The sequence below is a fragment of the Globicephala melas genome, chromosome 2 (genome assembly GCF_963455315.2).
Source record: "Globicephala melas chromosome 2, mGloMel1.2, whole genome shotgun sequence".
Lineage (NCBI taxonomy): Eukaryota > Metazoa > Chordata > Mammalia > Artiodactyla > Delphinidae > Globicephala > Globicephala melas.
This window is the reverse complement of record NC_083315.2, coordinates 115,544,740-115,565,281: the sequence shown is the minus strand read 5'-3', so window position 1 is coordinate 115,565,281 and position 20,542 is coordinate 115,544,740. Positions and strand designations below refer to the sequence as shown.

General features: G+C 37.3%; 1 pseudogene; it reads left to right on the top strand.

The window, feature by feature from the left end:
* The first annotated feature begins 19,605 nt into the window (after nt 1-19,605).
* On the top strand, nt 19,606-20,231 carry LOC115852075 (phosphorylase b kinase regulatory subunit beta pseudogene; annotated as a pseudogene).
* The last annotated feature ends 311 nt before the right edge of the window (nt 20,232-20,542 follow it).

Genomic DNA, 20,542 nt, shown 5'->3' with positions numbered 1-20,542 from the left:
GACTTAGCTGGGGTGGTCAGGAGAGGTGCGGCCTCTTTGTCCTTTTAACAGTGTGATCCTGAACTTGTATTTCTACATTGATGAATTATACGTACAGGATTACGTACAGTACTGTCCACTAGAACTTTCTGCAGTGTTAGCTATCTGTATTGTCCCATATGGAAATCACTAGCCACGTGTGCACATTGAGCACTAAAAATGTCGTTAGTGCAACTGAGGAGCTGAATTTTAAAGTTAATATTTTATTTATTCATTATTTATTCTTGGTTATAGTATTGGACAGCACGGGTTTAGTATTGTAGTATTGTACATCCCGAAGAAGAGTTAGATTCAGGTAATGTCAGTGAGCTAGAGACCCCTGGTGGAGGGGGCTGTCATGTGCAGGACACAGAGCACAACTTATTAGTAAGGTGGGTGCTTTTTTTTTTCCCCCTATGGTGTAGCTATTTCAGGATTCTACACATACTTTGATGCTAACACGACCACTTAAAGTAACATGAAAATTCTCTAGGTGTTACCGGATGGAATAATGTCGAATTCAGGGACTAATTATTATATTGATTGATGTTCACAGTTCACCGATATCAAGTGTTTTATGTTATTTAGCAGGACACTGACAGGACGGTGAAAGTGGCTTAAAACACTACACTTTTGTTGTCTGACATGAGTAACGGAATATCCTAGGTCCCTAGGCAGGCCAGAAAGCATTCTTCAGGAAGGATGATGGTCTCAAGTTGTATTATATCAATTAAGAGATGAAACAGATTGGCCGAAATCTGCACTAAAGTCAAGACAAGTCTTTTCTTGACTAGAAGAGAAATGCTGATTCTCCCTCCACCCCTTTGCTGACACACAACCACACACAGCTGACTCCATAAAGTTTAGGTAACCTGGCATCCTTACATTAGATTAAAAAGGAGAGATGTTGGCCTTTTTAACCTCTCTTAGATCGTGCTCCCTAAAATGGAGTTTACTGTTATATTTGCTTCCTTTCTGATCCCACTGCCCTTATACTGCTTGTTTTCCTCTTTAGCCATCAAAAGCCATAATTACCCAAACCACAGTCCTTATCTGTTCACTCTGCAGGGAATTGAGGGCTCCCTTTCCTTTTTCTGGCCATTCTTACCTCTTCCCACATTCCATCTTTCCTTGGCTTCAATCCTAAGACTCCTGCTTTCTTGAATAAAAACAGTATAATAATGACGCATAGCTAGAATAGGCAAAGAACTCATTAGAAAGTTAACCATGGATCTAAGTTCATATGATAAATGTGTCATTTCAATTCAGTGAGAAAAGAGTAATCTAATATATGGTCCCAGCAAAAATCATCTCCCATGTAAAAGAAAATGAAGTTAGGTCTTTATCACACACCCTGCAAAAATTTTTCAAATTTGTCTAGGGTTATTTTTACTAATTCTCAGTAATCACTGGAAATCATCAATTTCAGTGTTTCGCTTTTTAATGTATAGATTGTATCAAGAGAGGTCAGGGCTAGGAGAATCTTCTGTATAAGGTTGCTAGTTGAAACCTCTCTTTCTCTTAAAAATATATATTTATATCTTATAAAAAAAGATATAAAATATAGACACTAATATTCTCATTTTTTAGGTGAACTGTTAAATTACTTTATTCTAACTAACATGGATAATTGGGGACAAAAATGAGTTTAGAGCTCCAGATTTTAAAAATTCAGTACTCAATTATGCAACACTTTATTGTTTTAAAATTTCCTCCTGCCTGTTTTTAGCACTGAAAGTCCTGAATGTCAGGGAAACCCTTAGTCCTGGGCAACGGGACAGTTGGTCATCCTGCAAAAGATCTTCTCTTTTATAAGCTATCACAAACTATAGCAGTAATAGTAAAAAAAAAAAAAAAAGGTAAAATTATTGAGCCATAACTTTGAAGAGGCCTTTAATGTGAAGAAGCATTATCATCTTGAGGAATTTCTAATACTTTTAATTATAGGCAGCACTGTGTGAAATATTGAGTCTGGGTCCCTGTAGAGAAAAATCAGTAAAGTATATGCATGAAATTGCCATCTTAACTGACAGGGATATGTGACAGGCGAAGATATAAAACAAATGATAATTACCTGATCAATAACCAAGTTTAGTATATTTGTTCATTGATTTTCCCATCTCTGTGCACATTAGCTGTCAACTAGCTAGAAGCTAACTAGCTAACTAGCTAGTTGAGTGATAGATCAATCTATGCCAAATCTTTACCTTGAGTTTAAAAAAAATTCCATTTTCTGTCTCTACTGTTTTTATCTACTTAATTTTTGATAACTTATATTAAATAGTATTCATGTAAGTAAAAAAATATGAGAAGATTTGTTCTTAAAAATCTGAAAAATTCATATACATGATCATAGACTTTAAAACAGATTCCTTCTCCCTTTGAATCATCAAATTGAAGCCCAGCTGTGGTGGAGTAAAAAGAGTTTGCACTTTGAAGTCAGACAGAGTCACTGGTTGTGTGATCTTGGGTAAATTATTTAGCTTTTCTGATTCTAGTTTCTTCCTTTATAAAATGTATATAAAACCAACCATCTGAACGAATTGCCTGAGAGTCAAATGACATCGTAGGCAAACCACCTGGCAAGTGGAAGATTATCAGGAACTAATAATGTTACACGTCATGATTAACAGTGGCAAACAAAATGGATGGTGCTAAGAGGCAGTTAGAAATACCACTGAATCAGGCATCAATATTTGGATTAAGACCAAACTTGTCACTTTCTAACCTTGACCTTGAAATACATACTTAATAACTGTGACTTTCAGTTTCCTCATCTGTAAAATGGGAATAATTTTTTCTTTATCTTTTAGTTGCAAAAAGTAAAGTGAAATAAAATACACCCTCAAAGTAAAGAAAGGACTCCCCACCCATGTGATGCTGTGTTCCCAGGAATATTAACCCTCCTGTAAGTTCATGTCCACACATCAGCTCACCTCCCACAAGTTTTGCTTCCTACATGCATCATTTAGGCATCATGACCTCCAAGCCTGGCCTTTATTTAGCTTTTTGTTCCCTTCCAACCAAGATATGGCTCCTAGCCACCAGCCCAGTTCCTTGCCCCTTAAGTGAGTTCCTGGCAGGGCAGCTACGTAATTTGCAGGGCCCAGTGCGAAAATGCTGGACACTTCATTCCAAAGGCAGGAAAACAGTGCCACTAAAGGTACTAAATGTAAAATATGACAAAATTAAATCGTTTTACCGTATGATTCAGCAATCAAGCTTCTTGGTGTTTACCCAAAGGAGCTGAAAACTTATGTTCACACAAAACCTGCATGTAGATGTTGATAGCAGCTTTATTCATAATTGCCCAAACTGGGAAGCCATCAAGATGTCTGTCCTTCAGTAGGTCAGTGGATAAACTGTGGTACGCCCAGACAATGGAATAAAATTCAGTGTTAAAAAGAAATGAGCTATCAAGCCATGAAAAGATATGGAGAAAAATTAAATGCATATTACAAAGTGAAAGAAGCCGATCTGAAAAGGCTACCTACAGTATGGTTCCAACTCTATGACCTTCTGGAAAAGGTAAAACTCTGGAGATACTAAAAAGATTAGTGGTTGCCAGATGTTGGGGGGTGGAAAGGATGAATAGGCAGAGTATAGATGAATTTGGGCGCAATAAAACTACTGTGTATGATAGAATAATGGTAGATATATGTCATAATAAATTTGTTCAAACACATAGAATGGGTGGGCACAAACTGTGAACCCTAATATAAGCTATGGACTCTGGGTGCTAATGATGTGTCAGTGTAGGTTTATGAGTTCTAACAAATGTACCACTCATATGGGGGATGTTGATAATGGGGAAGGCTAAGCACTAAGTGTAGAGGCAGGGTATGTATGGGAAATCTCTGGATCTTCCCCTCAATTTTTCTGTGAATCTAAAACTGCTCTAAAAGGTAAAGTTTATTTTTTTTTTAAAGGAACATGGGGTTGTCCCCTTGACAAATTTGCCCATCATTCTTCCTTGGGTAGATTGTAGCTACATCTTATATTAGTTGTTGATGCATCGTATTTCTTTCAAGAGTCCTTGGAAACTCTCAGCATTGATTTCACTATGTAGCACCCACAAGGAGGACTTCGTTTCCCTAAGCTCTGTTTTAACTGTCCAATGAAAGATTCTCTGTCCTCTACCTTTTCTGATTCCTCTCTCCAGGGTATTTTTTCTCAACTAATGTTAGTGCCAAACAACCCTATTTACCCTTTAATGGTCAATTCTACTGTCCGTTTGAAACTATTTCTCCTTTTTATGCAAGTCACTAGGGCTTGATTGAAATGCACTAGTGTGCAGATTTTATAAGTTATTCTTTTATAAGTAACTATCTTATGTCTTACATTTCTCAGCAGAGACTAAAATCAGAAGTTTCACCTGAAAATAAAATAAAATTATAAACTGTTCTTTTAAAAAATCAATGATACATGTTCCAACATGGACAAAGGTCAATAACATTATGATAAATGAAAGAAGCTAGATACAAAAGATCACATATTGTATGGTTCAATTCATATGAAATGTCCAGAATAGACAAATCTATAGAGACAGAAAGTAGATTAATGATTGATGAGGATGAGTGGGGTGTTACTACTAATGGACAGGAGGTTTCTTTCTGAGCTGATGAAAATGTTCTAAATTGCATTGTTGTGATGGCTGTACAACTCTGTAAATATTCTAAAATTATTGAGTTATAATTTACAATGAGAAATTTACGGTATGAAAATTATATCTCAAGTGGTTTTACAAAATAAAATAAACGGATATGATCCTTTGTTGAAAATATACATCTAATTCCAGTTTTCTGTCTTTTCACATCTCTTTTTGTCACTTTCTATTTTTTTTAATTTTATTTTTTTATTACTCACTTTCTATTTTTATTCATTCTAGAGTAGCCTTCTAAAACATATCCTGTTACTTTAGAACCAAGAACATCTCAAATTTTCTTTTAAAAGAAATACATTAAATACATTTAAAAATCTGAGCAGAGACAATTATTAAAGTATAAAATTTTGATTTGTTTTATGAAATCTTCCCTAGTTTCTTTAAATTGGCAAATTTGCCTAATACATTTTAAATATGCCTATATGTATGAAATGTTTATTTAAGCTCGTATGAAAGTTTACTTGTTTTATGGAAAATACCTAGGCAGGGTGAGAGAAGGAGCTGTCCCAAAATAGGGCTGCTGTTGTGGACTGAATATGTCCTCCCTAAATTTATATGTTGAATCCTAATCCCTAACGTGATAGTATTAGGGGGTGAGGCCTTTGGGAGGTAATTAGGTCATGAGGGTGGAGCATTCATGAATGGGATTAGTGCCCTTATAGATGAGTCACAAGAGAGCTTGCTTCCTCTCTCTCTGCCATGTGAGGATATGATGCTAAGATGACTATCTGCAGACCAGGAAGCAGACCTCACTGGACACCAGATCTGTCAGCACTTTGATGTTGGACACTGCAGCCTCCAGAACTGAGACTGAGAAACGAATACTTGTTGTTTAAGCCACCCAGCCTATGGTTTATTGGTTATAGCAGCCTGAACTCAGACAGCTGCTGAGTGGGAGTACTACTAGGGTCAGCAGAGCCAGAGTTCCCCAAGGTTCACAGCCACTGGGACAAAGTTGCTGCCAATATCAAAATTTTGGCTACATAAGCAGTCCCTAAACATATATTATTTGTCTGCCTGCAGAATCTGAAGTGAAAGAAGCAGTAGAGGAAAGCCAAATGTAAATTAATAATAACAACTGCCGTTATTGGCCATCACTATGCACCAGGCACTGTGCTAAGTGCTTTACACCCATTCAATTAATCCACACAACAATCCTATTTCTAAAGTACAAATAGAGAAACTGAGACTCAGAGAAGTTAAATAACCTGCCCAAGGTCTCAGAGCTATAAACTAATCACCATATACGTAATGTTAAGAAGATATCAGACCTTTCATGGAGTAAAGAACCCCAGAAAATTACTTGTCCATTTTGGAAGCCACTAGTTGTATGGTATAGAATTGAGACTGGTTTTATCATCAATGAGGTAGTTGTTTTCTTCATATTTGCCTGTTCTGTTCTAAATTGCTGAGTCTCTTCCCCAAAGTATAAAAATGCACGTTAGAGGTTTAACCCATAACAAAGGGAAGTGTGTCATATTACAACTTAGTTTAAACTAACCCCTGGAGTGCTGCGATGTGTCCATGTTGGATCAAAGGTTCTTCCCAAGCAGTCTGATTTTATGAATTTTCCTGAGCTGTGTTAAATAGCATCCCATTAGCATCATCATGAATGAGGAGTGAGGGGTGGGCTCAGCACAAAAGCATGACCTCTTATTAGTTGCTATTCTGATACTTTATTTGTCAGCACTGATTCAATGGCAGGGAGAGAAGCCTCATAGGAGATTATGTAGAAAGACTATGCTACACTTTTCAGCCTTTCTCAAGCCATCAGGGTAAAGAATTGACTGCTACTTATATCCATAATTATATGTGGCAGTCTGGCTCTGTAATTAAATTCAAAATAAATCACATGCAGCAATTTGTTAAATTTAAATAATGTTACAAAAAAATAAAAAGATCAGTGAATGAAATGAGCTTCTGAACTTAGGGATATGATTTGAGGAAAGACTGTCATTCAAACTAACAGGGTTTTTGGCTGCAAAAATAAACTCAGTAACACTTAACTCTGCTGAATCTAGGATGTGATGAGGCCATTAAAATCTGTGCCATTGGACTGGATTGTAAAGGAAATGACTGCAATAATCCTTCATGTACAGGAAATTCAAAACAAGTAATGTTCATAGACTGGTTTCAATTTATTTTCCAAATGATGAAGAATTACACATAATATTAAAATCTAGTCGGATTTTCCCAGTCCTTCAGCAGAGGCTGAGGTACAAAGAAGAGATTTATCCAAATCAGTATCAGAACTAGGATTAATTAAAATAACTATGTATAACAACAAAAACAGCACTATGTGCTTGCTGAATTTTTTTTTTAATTAAAAAGCACTCTCATATACATTAAATAGGTAGAAGTATCCCAAGAGAGTCCAGAAAAAGACTTCATCTGTGGTCATTTTAAGCTGCTCACTGTCAGCTGGGGGAGACAGACAGGGTGGGACAGGGTGAATGGGGTGGCCTAGGGCTAGATTTGCCCAACAGACTTGATGGACAGAAGAACAAGCATTAATAATGGGATTGCCCCCAGTGTCCTCGTAAAAAGAACTTCAAGGCCTGGAACTTAGACATGAGGCATGGAGGATGCAGCTGAGCTATCACTCTATGTGGTGGAAAACAGTGTGCTGGTGTGGCCAGAGGTGTAAAGGTCCTCGCTTCTCCAGCGGGGGTGTCGTGGGTGGAATACCTGTCTCTGGGCAGGCTGACAAGATGCATTACGCTTGAGCGCCCCCCGCTGAGATGTGAGGGAGACAGTGGGAAGCCACATCTATCTACTTGCATCTCTATCATGTGCATAAACTTCGTATGCTTATCGACTGCTTTAGGAGCAAATTAAAGTAGAAGCAAACCTGAACCAAGTCTAAGTTACTGTTCTTGCCCATCCTTAAACCTGAACCAAACTTTGTGGTCTGACGAATACAGTGTAGTCAGGCTTCCATGGCTAAAACCAGGCCTCCAGTAATTTGAATTATGAGTTAGTCTATTTTAAATTTTTACTTAGAACACAAGCAAATAATTCTCCAGCTTGTCAAGGGAGCAATCCACCAAAGGTAGGCAGGTTCTGCGGTCAGACTTTTAAAAAACTCAGTTTTATCTAAGAAAATTTGGTAAAAAATTTAATTTATATATTTTTTGATACAAAAGGGCTGATTCTAATTTTCCTGAGCTGAAAGAAGCCTGTTCTATGGTAGATATCTACCTCATCGTATCTGCCATATTCTCTCATTAGACTAAGTAAGTCAGTAAGTCCAGCCAACACTCATGAGGAGGAGCTTATACAAGGGAATGAGTACTATCAGAAGGTGGAGATCATTGGGGACCACCTTACAGGCTGCCTACCACAATATCCAACCTCACTAATAATCAAAGAAACACAAATTGAAATAACAAAGTATCATTTAAATTGTTTATATTATTTAAGTTTTAAAATTATAACATCCAGCAATTGCCAAGGTATGATGAAGCACGCTTTATTGGGAGCAAATGTAAATTGATACATTTTGGAAAGCAATCTATAAATATGCATTAGAATCCACTAAAATATTAAAAATCCTTTAAAGCCAGTAGTCCTGCCTCTAAGAATCTATCCTAAGGAAAAAATATTATAAAAAACAAAACCCAAAATCTGTAGGCATGGATGTGATTACTACAACACTTTTTATAATAGTAAAAAATTGAGGGGAATGGGAAAATAATATCCAGAAAGGAGTGGTTAAATAGAGGTTTATTTCCTTTACGGAATATTATACAGTCATTGTTTTTATTTATTTTTTTTAATTAATTAATTTTATGCTGCATTGGGTCATTGTTGCTGCGCACAGGCTTTCTCAAGTTGTGGCGAGCGGGGGCTACTCTTCATTGCGGTGTGAGGGCTTCTCATTGCGGCGGCTTCTCTTGTTGCGGAGCACGGGCTCTAGGTGCACGGGGTTCAGTAGTTGTGGTGCGTGGGCTCTAGAGCACAGGCTCAGTAGTTGTGGCGCACGGGCTTAGTTGCTCCACGGCTTGTGGGTTCTTCCTGGACCAGGGCTCGAACCCATGTCCCCAGCATTGACAGTCAGATTCTTAACCACTGTGCCACCAGGGAAGTCCCAGTAATTGTTTTTAATGTCATGAAATAACATTGTGAAATGCTTATGATTTAATGTAAGTTGGAAAGATAAAGACATAAAATTCTTTGTCAATTATAGTTACTATCAAGTAAAAATATTTATAAGAATAAAAGACTAAGAAATTTACTCTCAAGTGCTATCAATAATTGAATTTGAGTGATGGAATTATAGATGATTTTTATCTTCTACTGACTACTTTTAACCTTTTTTTGGATTGTAATTATTAAAATTAAAAAATTATGTAGGAATTGATTCATATATGTATATATTCATCCAATTACTTACCTTAAAAATATCACCATACATCTATACATATTTATATAGTGCTTTTTTAAAAATTGGGGTATTGTTGTTTTACAGTGTTGTGTTAGTTTCTACTGTACAGCAAAGTAGAGTTCTCTGTGTTATACATCAGGTTCTTATTAGTTATCTATTTTATAAATATTAGTGTATATATATGAATCCCAATCTCTCAATTCATCCCACACTCGCCCCCCTTTTCCCTTGGTGTCCATACGTTTGTTCTCTACATCTGTGTCTCTATTTCTGCCTTGCAAACCAGTTCATCTGTACCATTTTTCTAGATTCCACATATATAGTGCTTTTATAAGTTTCAAAACATTTTACCACTACTCTTCACTTTTTAAAAAATAAATTTATTTATTTATTTTTGGCTGCGTTGGGTCTTCATTGCTGCACGTGGGCTTTCTCTAGTTGTGGCGAGCAGGGGCTACTGTTTGTTGCGGTGTGCGGGCTTCTCACTGTGGTGGCTTCTCTTGTTGCAGATCACAGGCTCTAGGCGTGTGGGCTTCAGTAGTGGCACACGGGCTCAGTAGTTGTGTCTCACAGGCTCTAGAGCGCAAGCTCAGTAGTTGTGGGGCACAGGCTTAGTTGCTCCGTGGCATGTGGAAACTTCCTGGACTAGGGCTCGAACCCTTCTGCCCTGTATTGGCAGATGGATTCTTAACCACTGTGCCACCAGGGAAGTCCCACTACTCTTCACTTTTATTGTCACTATATTCTTTTATTTATTCTTCCCATTGCAAAGATTAGAAACTGAGGTTTGGAGAGTTGCTGGCAAGGTTACAGAGCAAATGGAACTCTCACATGCTGATGGTGGGAATCCAAGATGGTACAGGCGCTGTGGAAAACAACTTGGCAATTTCTTATGGAGTTAAACATAAACCTATCATGATTCAGCATGCAATCCCACACCTAGAGATTTACCTAAGAGAAATGAACACATGTTCATACACAAAAAATCTATTTGCATGCATTTAGTAGCTTTATTCCTAATTGCAAAAACAAAAACAAAAGCCCCCAGACATGGAACAACATGCTTTTCAACTGGTGAATGAATAAACAAATCATGGTGCATGCATACAGTGGACTGCTCCTCAACAATAGAAAGGAACTACTGATACATGCAACGAACTTGATAAATTTCAAACACACTATGCTGAGTAAATGAAGCCACACTCAAAAGGCTATGTATGGGCTTCCCTGGTGGCGCAGTGGTTGAGAGTCCGCCTGCCGATGCAGGGGATGCGGGTTCGTGCCCCGGTCCAGGAAGATCCCACATGCCGCGGAGCGGCTGGGCCCGTGAGCCGTGGCCGCTGAGCCTGCGCATCCGGAGCCTGTGCTCCACGGTGGGAGGGGCCACAGCAGTGAGAGGCCCGCGTACCGCAAAAAAAAATAAAAATAAGGCTATATATTATATGATTCCATTTATATGGAATTCTGGAAAAGGTAAAGTTATAGGGACAGAAAACAGATCCTTTGTTGCCAGAGGCCAGGGGTGACAAGGGTTGACTGCAGAAGAGCAGCACAAGGGAGTCTTTGAGACAACAAAACTGTACCACATCTTGGTGGTTACATGACTATACATACTTTGTCAAAACTTATAGAACTGTGTGCCAAAAAGAGTGGGTTTTACTCTACATAAAAGAAAAGAATAAGTGACTTGCTCAAGGTCATTAGACTAGTCTGGCATTGTTTCCAATATTGAGTAGTTCTATCTCTACATCTTTCTACCTTCACCCTGCTACTGGTAAAACAGATATCTCTTGTTAAAGATATTTCAGGCAATAGCAAACCACCTGGATACATTCTGTCGAGTCATGGTTCCCACAAGGATGACCCTGAAAAACAACCACTTTAAGGGGTTTAGAGTGCCTGGAGGAATCGGTTTGGAGGTCATTTAAGTGGTGTCTCCTCCCTCTTGCATCCTTAGGAATGCAAGGATCTCTTGCATTCCTAAAGACAATGGGTCCAGCTGCTGTAGCGTTAGCATTAGGGCTTCTCCTCTGGGAAAAGAAGAAAGGAAAAACTAACATTTTATTGAATTCTTATCATGGTGCCTGAAGGATATGAAGTTAAGAAGTTTCACACATATTATCTCATTTTATCATCACAGCAGCTTTCCAAACCAAGATATTATTATTCCCATTTTACACATATGGAAACTGAGGCTCAAAGTGATTAAGTAATCCACTGAGAATGAACTCAGACAACTCTGTGCTTAACTGTATTCCACCTTATTTGAACACAGAGAGTTGACTCATAGACTTGTTATTAACCCTTTCTTTCCCATTGCAGAGTCACAAGAATTTTCTGTACCTTGAATATGAAGCTACATCTATTCTGGAAGAAGGAGGAAGTAAGTGTCTTTTTCCAATTTGTACAAAAGTGCTATACAGGCAAATAATGGACCTGGAGTCTTTTATTGGCCCTGACTGCCCTCCCATGTAAATGGTCATGGTGCCTCTCTCTACAGACCACCCTCATCCCCTGTAGCCTACTTTCCTTCTGGCTTCACGGATGAGAGTTTTAGCTGGTATGTCGGGGAGAAGGAGAAATTCTCTGGAGTCTGGGGAGGCAGGATGGCAGAAGCAAAGGATAAAAAACTTAAGGAAGTGAGACGGATAAGGGCAATGAAATAAAACAATGAACCATCAGGAAACTCTCATTGCTTTGTCTTCTGCATTCATTATGTTAAGCTTTCAGAGTCTGCTTACCATCGAAAAGCTAGGTCTCTGGTTAATCAATCTGGTGAATTAACATCCAGGCCAAAGTCTTTAAAGCTCATCCTCTATAGCCTTAAGTTTTATCCCCATTTTTATTCCAGGAGAAAAGTAGGAGTCAAAGTGATGAGTAAGCTTTGTGACTGAATGTTTTGTCTGCCATGTACAGATCTGAGTTGCTTTTGGCTACATTCTTCCAGGCAACTCTGTTGGGGTTCTGCAGTCTCTACTATTCATCTGCCCCTGATGGAGTAGAACTGGGCCTGAATGAAATAAGAGCTGTGTTTTTAAGTTGAAGTTCTATCCCAAGCCTACAGGAAAGAATGTCTGTTGTACTCGTTAATGCTGTTCATCAAATATTTCCACATTTCTTGAAGTATGTTAGGAATGTCCATCCTGGCCCCTTTCTGGTTTGGTGTGGTCGTGTGTCTAGTTCTGGCCTGTGAAATGTGAGCTGAAATGAATTGTGGTACTTCTCAGCCCAGTACTTAATTGTCCTCTGGCATGGGGATGGGCTATGTCATGGCTGCTCATAGCCTGGATCCCTGAGTGATTACAATGAGCAGAGCCCCCTGCTGACCATGAGGGGGATGCTGTTTTAAGCCCCTGAGATATGGGGGTTGCTTGTTGCCACTGCATAATGTATTTTGACTGATACAATACCCTTATGGTTTTGTATAATGTTTTCAGTTTTTGATACTTTTGCCGGCTAAGAATTAATAATTGATGGGCTATATTTCTGGTTCAAACAAGGAATGTTCTCACAGAGCTGTGTACCAGTATGATATAAAATTTCTCAAAACAAAAATAGGGCACCGTGTTTGAGACTGTCTAAAAATAAACTGTCAAGAATTACCTTAATAAAATACTATTAAAGTAGGAAGATAATAAAATTAATTGTTTATCTCAAAACCATCAGGTTAATTAAGCTTTTATTATATGTCTCTAATACAATGTTCCTTTAAGAAAAACTCAGTGGGTTTACAAATAAGCCTTTCATATTGAGTAAAACAAGTTTTCTTAACTTTATTAATCTTGATATTAACTATTACTTTATCACTTATAATCTGTTTGATGTGTTGGAGGCATTTAAAAAATGAAAACAGAAACATTCTTAAATGTCCAAAAAAGAAAAGCAAAATATTAAAACCATTAGAACTGTTAGATTTCGTTGCCATCTTTTAAAAATATCACTAGCTTTTAGAATATTATATACTGTATAGAGCATGTAGGAAGAATATATTCACAATGAAACTTCCTTTTTTATTTTCTTTAACTTTAAATCTTGCCAGCATGCACAATACTGCTTTGAAGAAGTTCATCATCCTTAAAGAATACATTTTTATTTTTTATCTTATATGTCCCTAAGTTAACAGGGGTATTGTATGTTTCTCTTAGACAACAAGAATATCCTGATATTCAAATTACAAGACCCCAGGGACAAAGTCCTTAAACATTTACTTCTTATATTCTCAGAGCTGAGTGGATCCTGCTTTTCACAGACTTGCTGTATTTCATTGATTCTAAGATACATTCTTAAAATTTTTTATATTTTATATTTTAACATTTACTATTTTCCACTAAACTGTGGAGCTATCACTCTGATATTTTATATCTGGGAATAACATGATTTTTATTTCTTTAAAGACAACTTAATTATTCTATCTAGATACTTCTAGAATTTTTGTTTATGTTTTATATTTAGCAAATATTTTATATTTAGCTTAAAGATGCAACCAATTATTATTGGTTAAATATAGTAGCTTAAAGATGCAACCAACTATTATTTGTCATGATTCTACAAGGGGAGCTAGGCAGTTTCTCTGCTGGTTTCATGTGGCACTGTTGTACAACTGCATTCATCTGGATGGGCAGCTGGACTAAAAGATGCACAATGACGTTACTCCTGTGTCTGGCAGTTGGTCCTGGCTGTCAGTTGTGGAGTCTCAGTTTTCCTCCATGTGGCCTCTCATTCCCCCATTAGATTAGACTGGATTCTTTTCATGGCTGGGTTCCCTCTTAAGGCCTAGGCTCCAGAACTCACAGAGCATCACTTCCATCATGTTCTATTGATCATTGTAAGACACACCCAGATTGAAGGAGTAGGGAAATAGACTACACTTCTTGATGGAAGATGCTTCCAAGAATTTGTGGCTATATTTACCCTCTAGCCACATAATTATTTACATTCCTCCCCCATGCATAAGACACTTATCTCCTCCTAAGACCTCCAAAAATTTGATAGAACTATAGCATCAGATGCAATATTTCATTATCTGCATCTAGTTCAGATATGAATAAGGTTCCTCCCATATGGTGACCCATGATCTAAAGATTAGTGAACTAAAACAGAAATCCAAAAACGATTTCTGTAAAGATCCCCTTAGTAAATATTTTTGGCTTTGTGGGCCATTTAGCCTCTGTTGTAACTATTCAGTTCTGTCGTTGTAGTGTAAAAGTAGCCATAGATAACATGTATATGATGAGTGTGGCTGTGTTCCAATAAGTGTGGTATTTACAAAAACAGGCTATGGAATGGCTTTAGCCCATGGGTCACAGTTTGCCCACCCCTGAATTAGAGGATGAGAGGCCCCACAGAGGAAAACTGGGGTACCCTAGCCAACAGTCTAAACCAACTGTCTGACATAAGAGTGAGATGATTTGTGCCCTTTCAGTCCGGCCAGCCACCAGCGAGGAACTTCCCAGCCAACCCACAAAATCATGATAAATAATTAATTGCTGTTTTTTAATCCATTAAGTTTTGGGCATTTCATTACACAGTAATATATTTTTTTACATTCCAATAAATCTGGAATATATATATATATATATATATACTTTTTCAGATTCTTTTCCATTATAGGTATTACAAGGTATTAAATATTGTTCCCTGTGATCTACAGTAGGTCCTTGTTGTTTATCTATTTCATATATAATAGTGTGTATCTGTTAATTCCAGATCCCTAATTTATCCCTCCCCCTCCTTTACCCTTTGGTAACTATAAGTTTGTTTTCTATGTCTGTGAGTCTATTTCTGTTTTGTAAATAAGTTCCTTTGTATCATTTTTTTAGATTCCACATATAAATGATATCATATGATATTTTTCTTTCTCTGTCTGACTTACTTCACGTAGTATGATAATCTCTAGGTCCATTCATGTTGCTGCAAATGGCATTATTTCATTCTTTTTTATGGCTGAGTAATATTCATATATATATATATATATCATATCTTCTTTTTTCATATGTTGATGGGCATTTGGGTTGCTTCCATATCTTGGCTATTGTAAATAGTGCTGCTATGAATATTGGGGTACATGTATCCTTTTGAATTATAGTTTTTGTCTCTTCTGGATATATGGCCAGGAGTGGGATTGCTGGGTCATATGGTAGTTCTATTTTTAGTTTTTTAAGTAACCTCCATACTGTCTCCATAGTGGCTGCACCAATTTACATTCCCACCAACAGGGTAAGAGGGTTCCTTTTTCTCCACCTCCTCTCCAGCATTTGTTATTTGTAGACTAGACTTTTTGATGATGGCCATTCTGGTTGGTATGAAGTGATACCTCCTTGTAGTTTTGGTTTCCATTTCTCTAATAATTCACAGTGTTGAGCATCTTTTCATGTGCCTTTTGGCCATCTGGATGTCTTCCTTGGAGAAATGTCTATTTAGGTCTTCTGCCCATTTTTTGGTTGGGTTGTTTGGTTTTTTGATATTGAGCTGTATAAGCTGTTTGTATATTTTGGGAAATTAATCCCTGGTAGGTCACATCGTTTGCAAATATTTTCTCCCATTCTGTAGGTTGTCTTTTTGTTTTGTTTATGGTTTCCTTTGCTGTGCAAAAGCTTTTAAGTTTAATTAGGTCCCATTTGTTTATTTTTGCTTTTGTTCGCATTACTTTAGGAGTCGGATCCAAGAAAATATTGCTATGATTTACGTCAAAGAGTGTTTTGCCTAAGTTTTCCTCTAGGAGTTTTATAATATCCAGTCTTACTATTTAGGTCTTTAATCCATTTTGAATTTATTTTTATATATGGTGTTAGAGAATGTTCTAATTTCATTCGTTTACATGTAGCTGTCCAGTTTTCCCAGTACCACTTATTGAAGAGACTATCTTTTCTCCATTGTATACTCTTGCCTCCTTTGTTGTAGTTTAATTGACCATAAGTGCACGGGTTTATTTCTGGACTTTCTATCCTGTTCCATTGATCTATGTGTCTGTTTTTGTGCCAGTACCATTCTGTTTTAATTAGTATAGCTTTGTAGTATAGTCTGAGATCAGGGAACATGATTCCTCCAGCTCCATTCTTCTTTCTCAAGATTGTTTTGGCTGTTCAGGGCCTTTTGTGTTTCCATATAAATCTTAAAAAATTTTGTTCAGTTCTTATACAGTGATATTTAACTAAAAGAAAAATTGATACCTGGAAGTGGGATGCTGTTGTAACAAAATCATATGGCATTTGGTAAATAGTAAATATATGTACAGTTTCCTTGGGAGAGAATGAATAATTTTAATTAAATCCTTATAAGGCCTACAAAAAAGATTAAGAACTCCTGATCTTAATATATCCCAATAAAATTTTTAGTGTCAAGATGTGGTAGATTAGGGCTTCCCTGGTGGCGCAGTGGTTGAGAGTCTGCCTACCAATGCAGGGGACGCGGGTTCTTGTCCCGGTCAGGGAAGATCCCACATGCTGCGGAGCGGCTGGGCCTATGAGCCATGGCCGCTGAGCCTGAGCGTCCGGAGCCTGTGCTCCACAACGGGAGAGGCCACAACAGTGAGAGGCCCATGTACTGCAAAAAAAAAAAAAAAAAAGATGTGGTAGATTAAATATGATCACACATTTTTTTGCTCTAATTTAAAAATTTCATTAACAACCAGAAACTCATCCATGGAGAACGTCAAGTTAAGAATCCCTGGCTTGAGTATTGGTATATTTTCATTAACTTTCAGTTTACCCTCTCCATCTGCAGATACAGTTCTTTATTTAGCTTATTAAAATTATTTTTCATTTTTATAGCTTTATTGCCTCCATTCCAAGTGCACCATCCATATGTAGGCTCTCTCTGCTCTGTCTTCCACTATTACTACTTCTTGTTTGTCATTTTCATCTCTAAATCCTTTTCTTTGTAATTTTAGCAAGCTTCTCAAATATTTTCTCCATATTACTAATTTGGTTTCCTTTGGGGTTGGTTCAGTTCATTATGGACATATTACTTAAAGGCAATGTGTGGATCTGGTTTGGTTTCTGATTAGATAAGACAAGTACTTGAAGAAATAATTGTTGAGACAATTGAGGAAATCTGAATATGGTCTGAATATTAGATGTACTAAGGAGGTATTAGTCTTATTAGGTGTGCTGATGGAATTGTGGTCACCTTTTTTAAACAAAGGAAAAAAAAAGACTATGTATCTGATAAACTCACTCAAGTAGGAGACTTCTCATTAAAATTAATGCAAGGCAAAAGACAATGGAATAACATCTTTTAAATGCTGAAAGGAAAGAAATTGTTTCATTAAATGGTATACATGAAATATGTACAGTTTTTTGTAATGACAATTATAACTCAATAAAATGTTTTAAAAAGAGATTATCAACATATAATTCCATATCAAAAAATTCTTCAAAAAAGAAAGCAAAATAAAACATTTTCAGACCAATAAAAAAATGACAGACTCATTGCCAGCAGACTTAACACTACAAAAAAATGTTAAAGGAAGTTCTTCACATTGAAGGAAAATAATACTAGATGGAAAATAGGACCTACACAAAAGAATAGAGAGTTCCAGAAATGGTAATCATATGAGTATATGTAAAAGATAATTTCCCTGGTTTTAAATTTTATATTTTAAATAATACACTGTTTACAATATATGGAAGTAAAATGTATGACAATAGCAGAAATAACATAAAGAAAAAATTGAATTATGTTGCTGTAAGTTCTTTACACTATGTATGACGTGTTGTAATATTTGAAAGTAAACTGGTAAATTAAAGATGCATTATAACTTATTTATAAGTTATGAACTCTAGGGAAACAATTTTTTAAAGAATTAAAATAGATAAAACAATTGTGATTTTAAAATGAAATACTAAAACATGCTCAACTACCAAAAGAAGGCTGAAAAAAGAGGGGGGCAAAAGAACAAAGAATAGAGAGAACAAGTATTAGACTAATAGCAGTATGGTAAAATTAAACCAAACATATTAAAAATTACTTCAGCTAGATGTGGTCTAAACATCCCAATAAAAAGGCAGAAATCAGGGCTTCCCTGGTGGCGCAGTGGTTGAGAGTCCGCCTGCCGATGCTGGGGACACGGGTTCGTTCCCCAGTCCGGGAAGATCCCACATGCCGCAGAGCGGCTAGGACCGTGAGCCATGGCCGCTGAGTCTGCGCGTCCGGAGCCTGTGCTCCGCAATGGGAGAGGCCACAACAGTGAGAGGCCTGCGTACCACAAAAAAAAAAAGGCAGAAATCATCAGTCTGGATAAAAAAGCAAGATCCAACTACATGCTGTCTACAAGAAAAAGAGTTATATAAAGTCACAAATAGATCAAAAGTAAAAATAATGGGGCTCTGCTTCTTGTAATGGCAACGTAGCTTCTATTTAACCGAATGTTCAACAGATAACTATAAATTCTAGATAAAATATAAAAACAACTACCTAAAAGTCCCAGAGAGTAACAAAAGCAGGCAGAATCTAGAAGGGAGTCAACATTTGGATGAAGAGGACATCGTTGGAGGAGTTTCAGCCTTTTATGGCTTTTTTCTTAGAGAGAGGCCACAGTGGAAAATAAAACTCGTTACAAGCCCACGGAGCCTCTACAATGAATCATTCGCAGTGAACGAAATCCAACATTACTATGAAGAAAAAAGAAAATGAGACTTATACACAAAAGATAATCAGTGGGGGCTTCCCTGGTGGCGCAGTGGTTGAGAGTCCGCCTGCTGAGGCAGGGGATACGGGTTCGTGCCCCGGTCTGGGAGGATCCCACATGCCGCGGAGTGGCTGGGCCCGTGAGCCATGGCTGCTGAGCCTGCGCGTCCGGAGCCTGTGCTCCGCAATGGGAGAGGCCACAGCAGTGAGAGGCCCGTGTACCGCAAAAAAAAAAAAAAAAAAAAAAAGATAATCAGTGGATACCAACCCTAGGATGACCCAAATGTTGAAATTAGCAGGCAAGGATTTTAAAGCAACTATTATAGCTATGCTCAAGGACATATGCTTGTAATAAATGAATATGCTTGTAATAAATGAACAAATAGAAACTATAAATAAGAGCCATAAGACAAGGCAGCATCTTGAGCACATGGTAAGGTTGTGGGCTCATGGACAAAGTGAGCTGGAAAGCGCTAGAGCAGAGAAAGTCCAGGCCAAATATTAATTTGGCTTGTGATGCTTATAATTAGAATCAATAATTTGCAATTGCAAGTTCACCTGATGTAGTCCTGTCCTCTTCATCCAATTTCTTAAGGTTCCTCTCAGTTTATGAACCTCTTAAAAGTATTAATATTCTAAGATCTGATAATTAAACCCTGTGGGATAAATCAAAGCATTATTACAGAATTGTCAAGTTAACGTTGCTGCTGTTTCAAGGTCCAACAATGGGTCTCTTTTTCACCAAAAGGTGTAATGATGACTAGAATACCAAGATCTGGTATAGCCAAACTATGCTTCTAAAGCTTGGGCCTTTAACCCTTACATGTAGTCACACTGATTGTGACAAAAGAAAGATCTATGAGCTTGGCTATAAAATGTATGAGAGGTATTTTCTACTGCTACATGCACCATGATGATAAAGTTCAGCAGTTTAAACAAGACTCAGCCCATGCCTAGTGAAGTTAAGCAACTTCTGTTGGATGTTTTGCAGCCTCAACAGCGTGGAAGACGTTGACTAAGCAGGCATCAGATCAATGAGTCTTTGAATAGAACTTCAACTGGGTTCTCTGACCAAGCATTGCAGACCCTGCAAAAGACACTGAATGGTATCATTGCACCTAAGAGGCATTTACCATTGCAACCAATCTGTCAGACATGATCATGTATGAGAGGAATTTCTTTCTCCTTCTTGAAGACGTATTGGAAAAGAGCAACTAGCCAAAGAACAGAGAGATCATCGTGGAGTTATTAATGGCTGTACCCATCGTACTCGAAAGAAATCTTCAGCCAGACTTTCAAGACAAAAAGTAGATCTAGACAAACTAGTAAAAGAAGTATTTCATTAATTTCAAAAATATGAGATTCAACTAAAGGAAGTTGAAAAAAAAAGACGATATGGTTTTCTTTTACAACACTCTCTCCAATCCCCTGGAAAAAAGAGGAACATACAGCTATTTAACAAAGGCTCTGATAAATATTTTGCTGGAGGGAGAAGTCAAGCCAAGCAATAATGACCTGTGTTTGGTTAGCTGGTGAGACAGGTAGAAGAAACTCTGTTGAGACACTTTGTCCAGAAGTGTGTTGTTTTGTTGAAGCTTAATCAAGGCATCCATAAATTAATGGACTGATTATGCTGGTGAGGTGCTTGCCATACTGTTGGCAGAGTTATTGGACCTCTTGAATGCTACAACCAATCTAATGGTAAGAAATATCTTTATTCAAGAGTAAAAAATTTGATGATCATGCCCATAGCAATAATAATCTTCACTGAATGATAGAATACTTTTAAAATGGAAACTTGACCTCTGCTTGTTTAATGATCTAATAGAGCATGAAAATGAATCTGT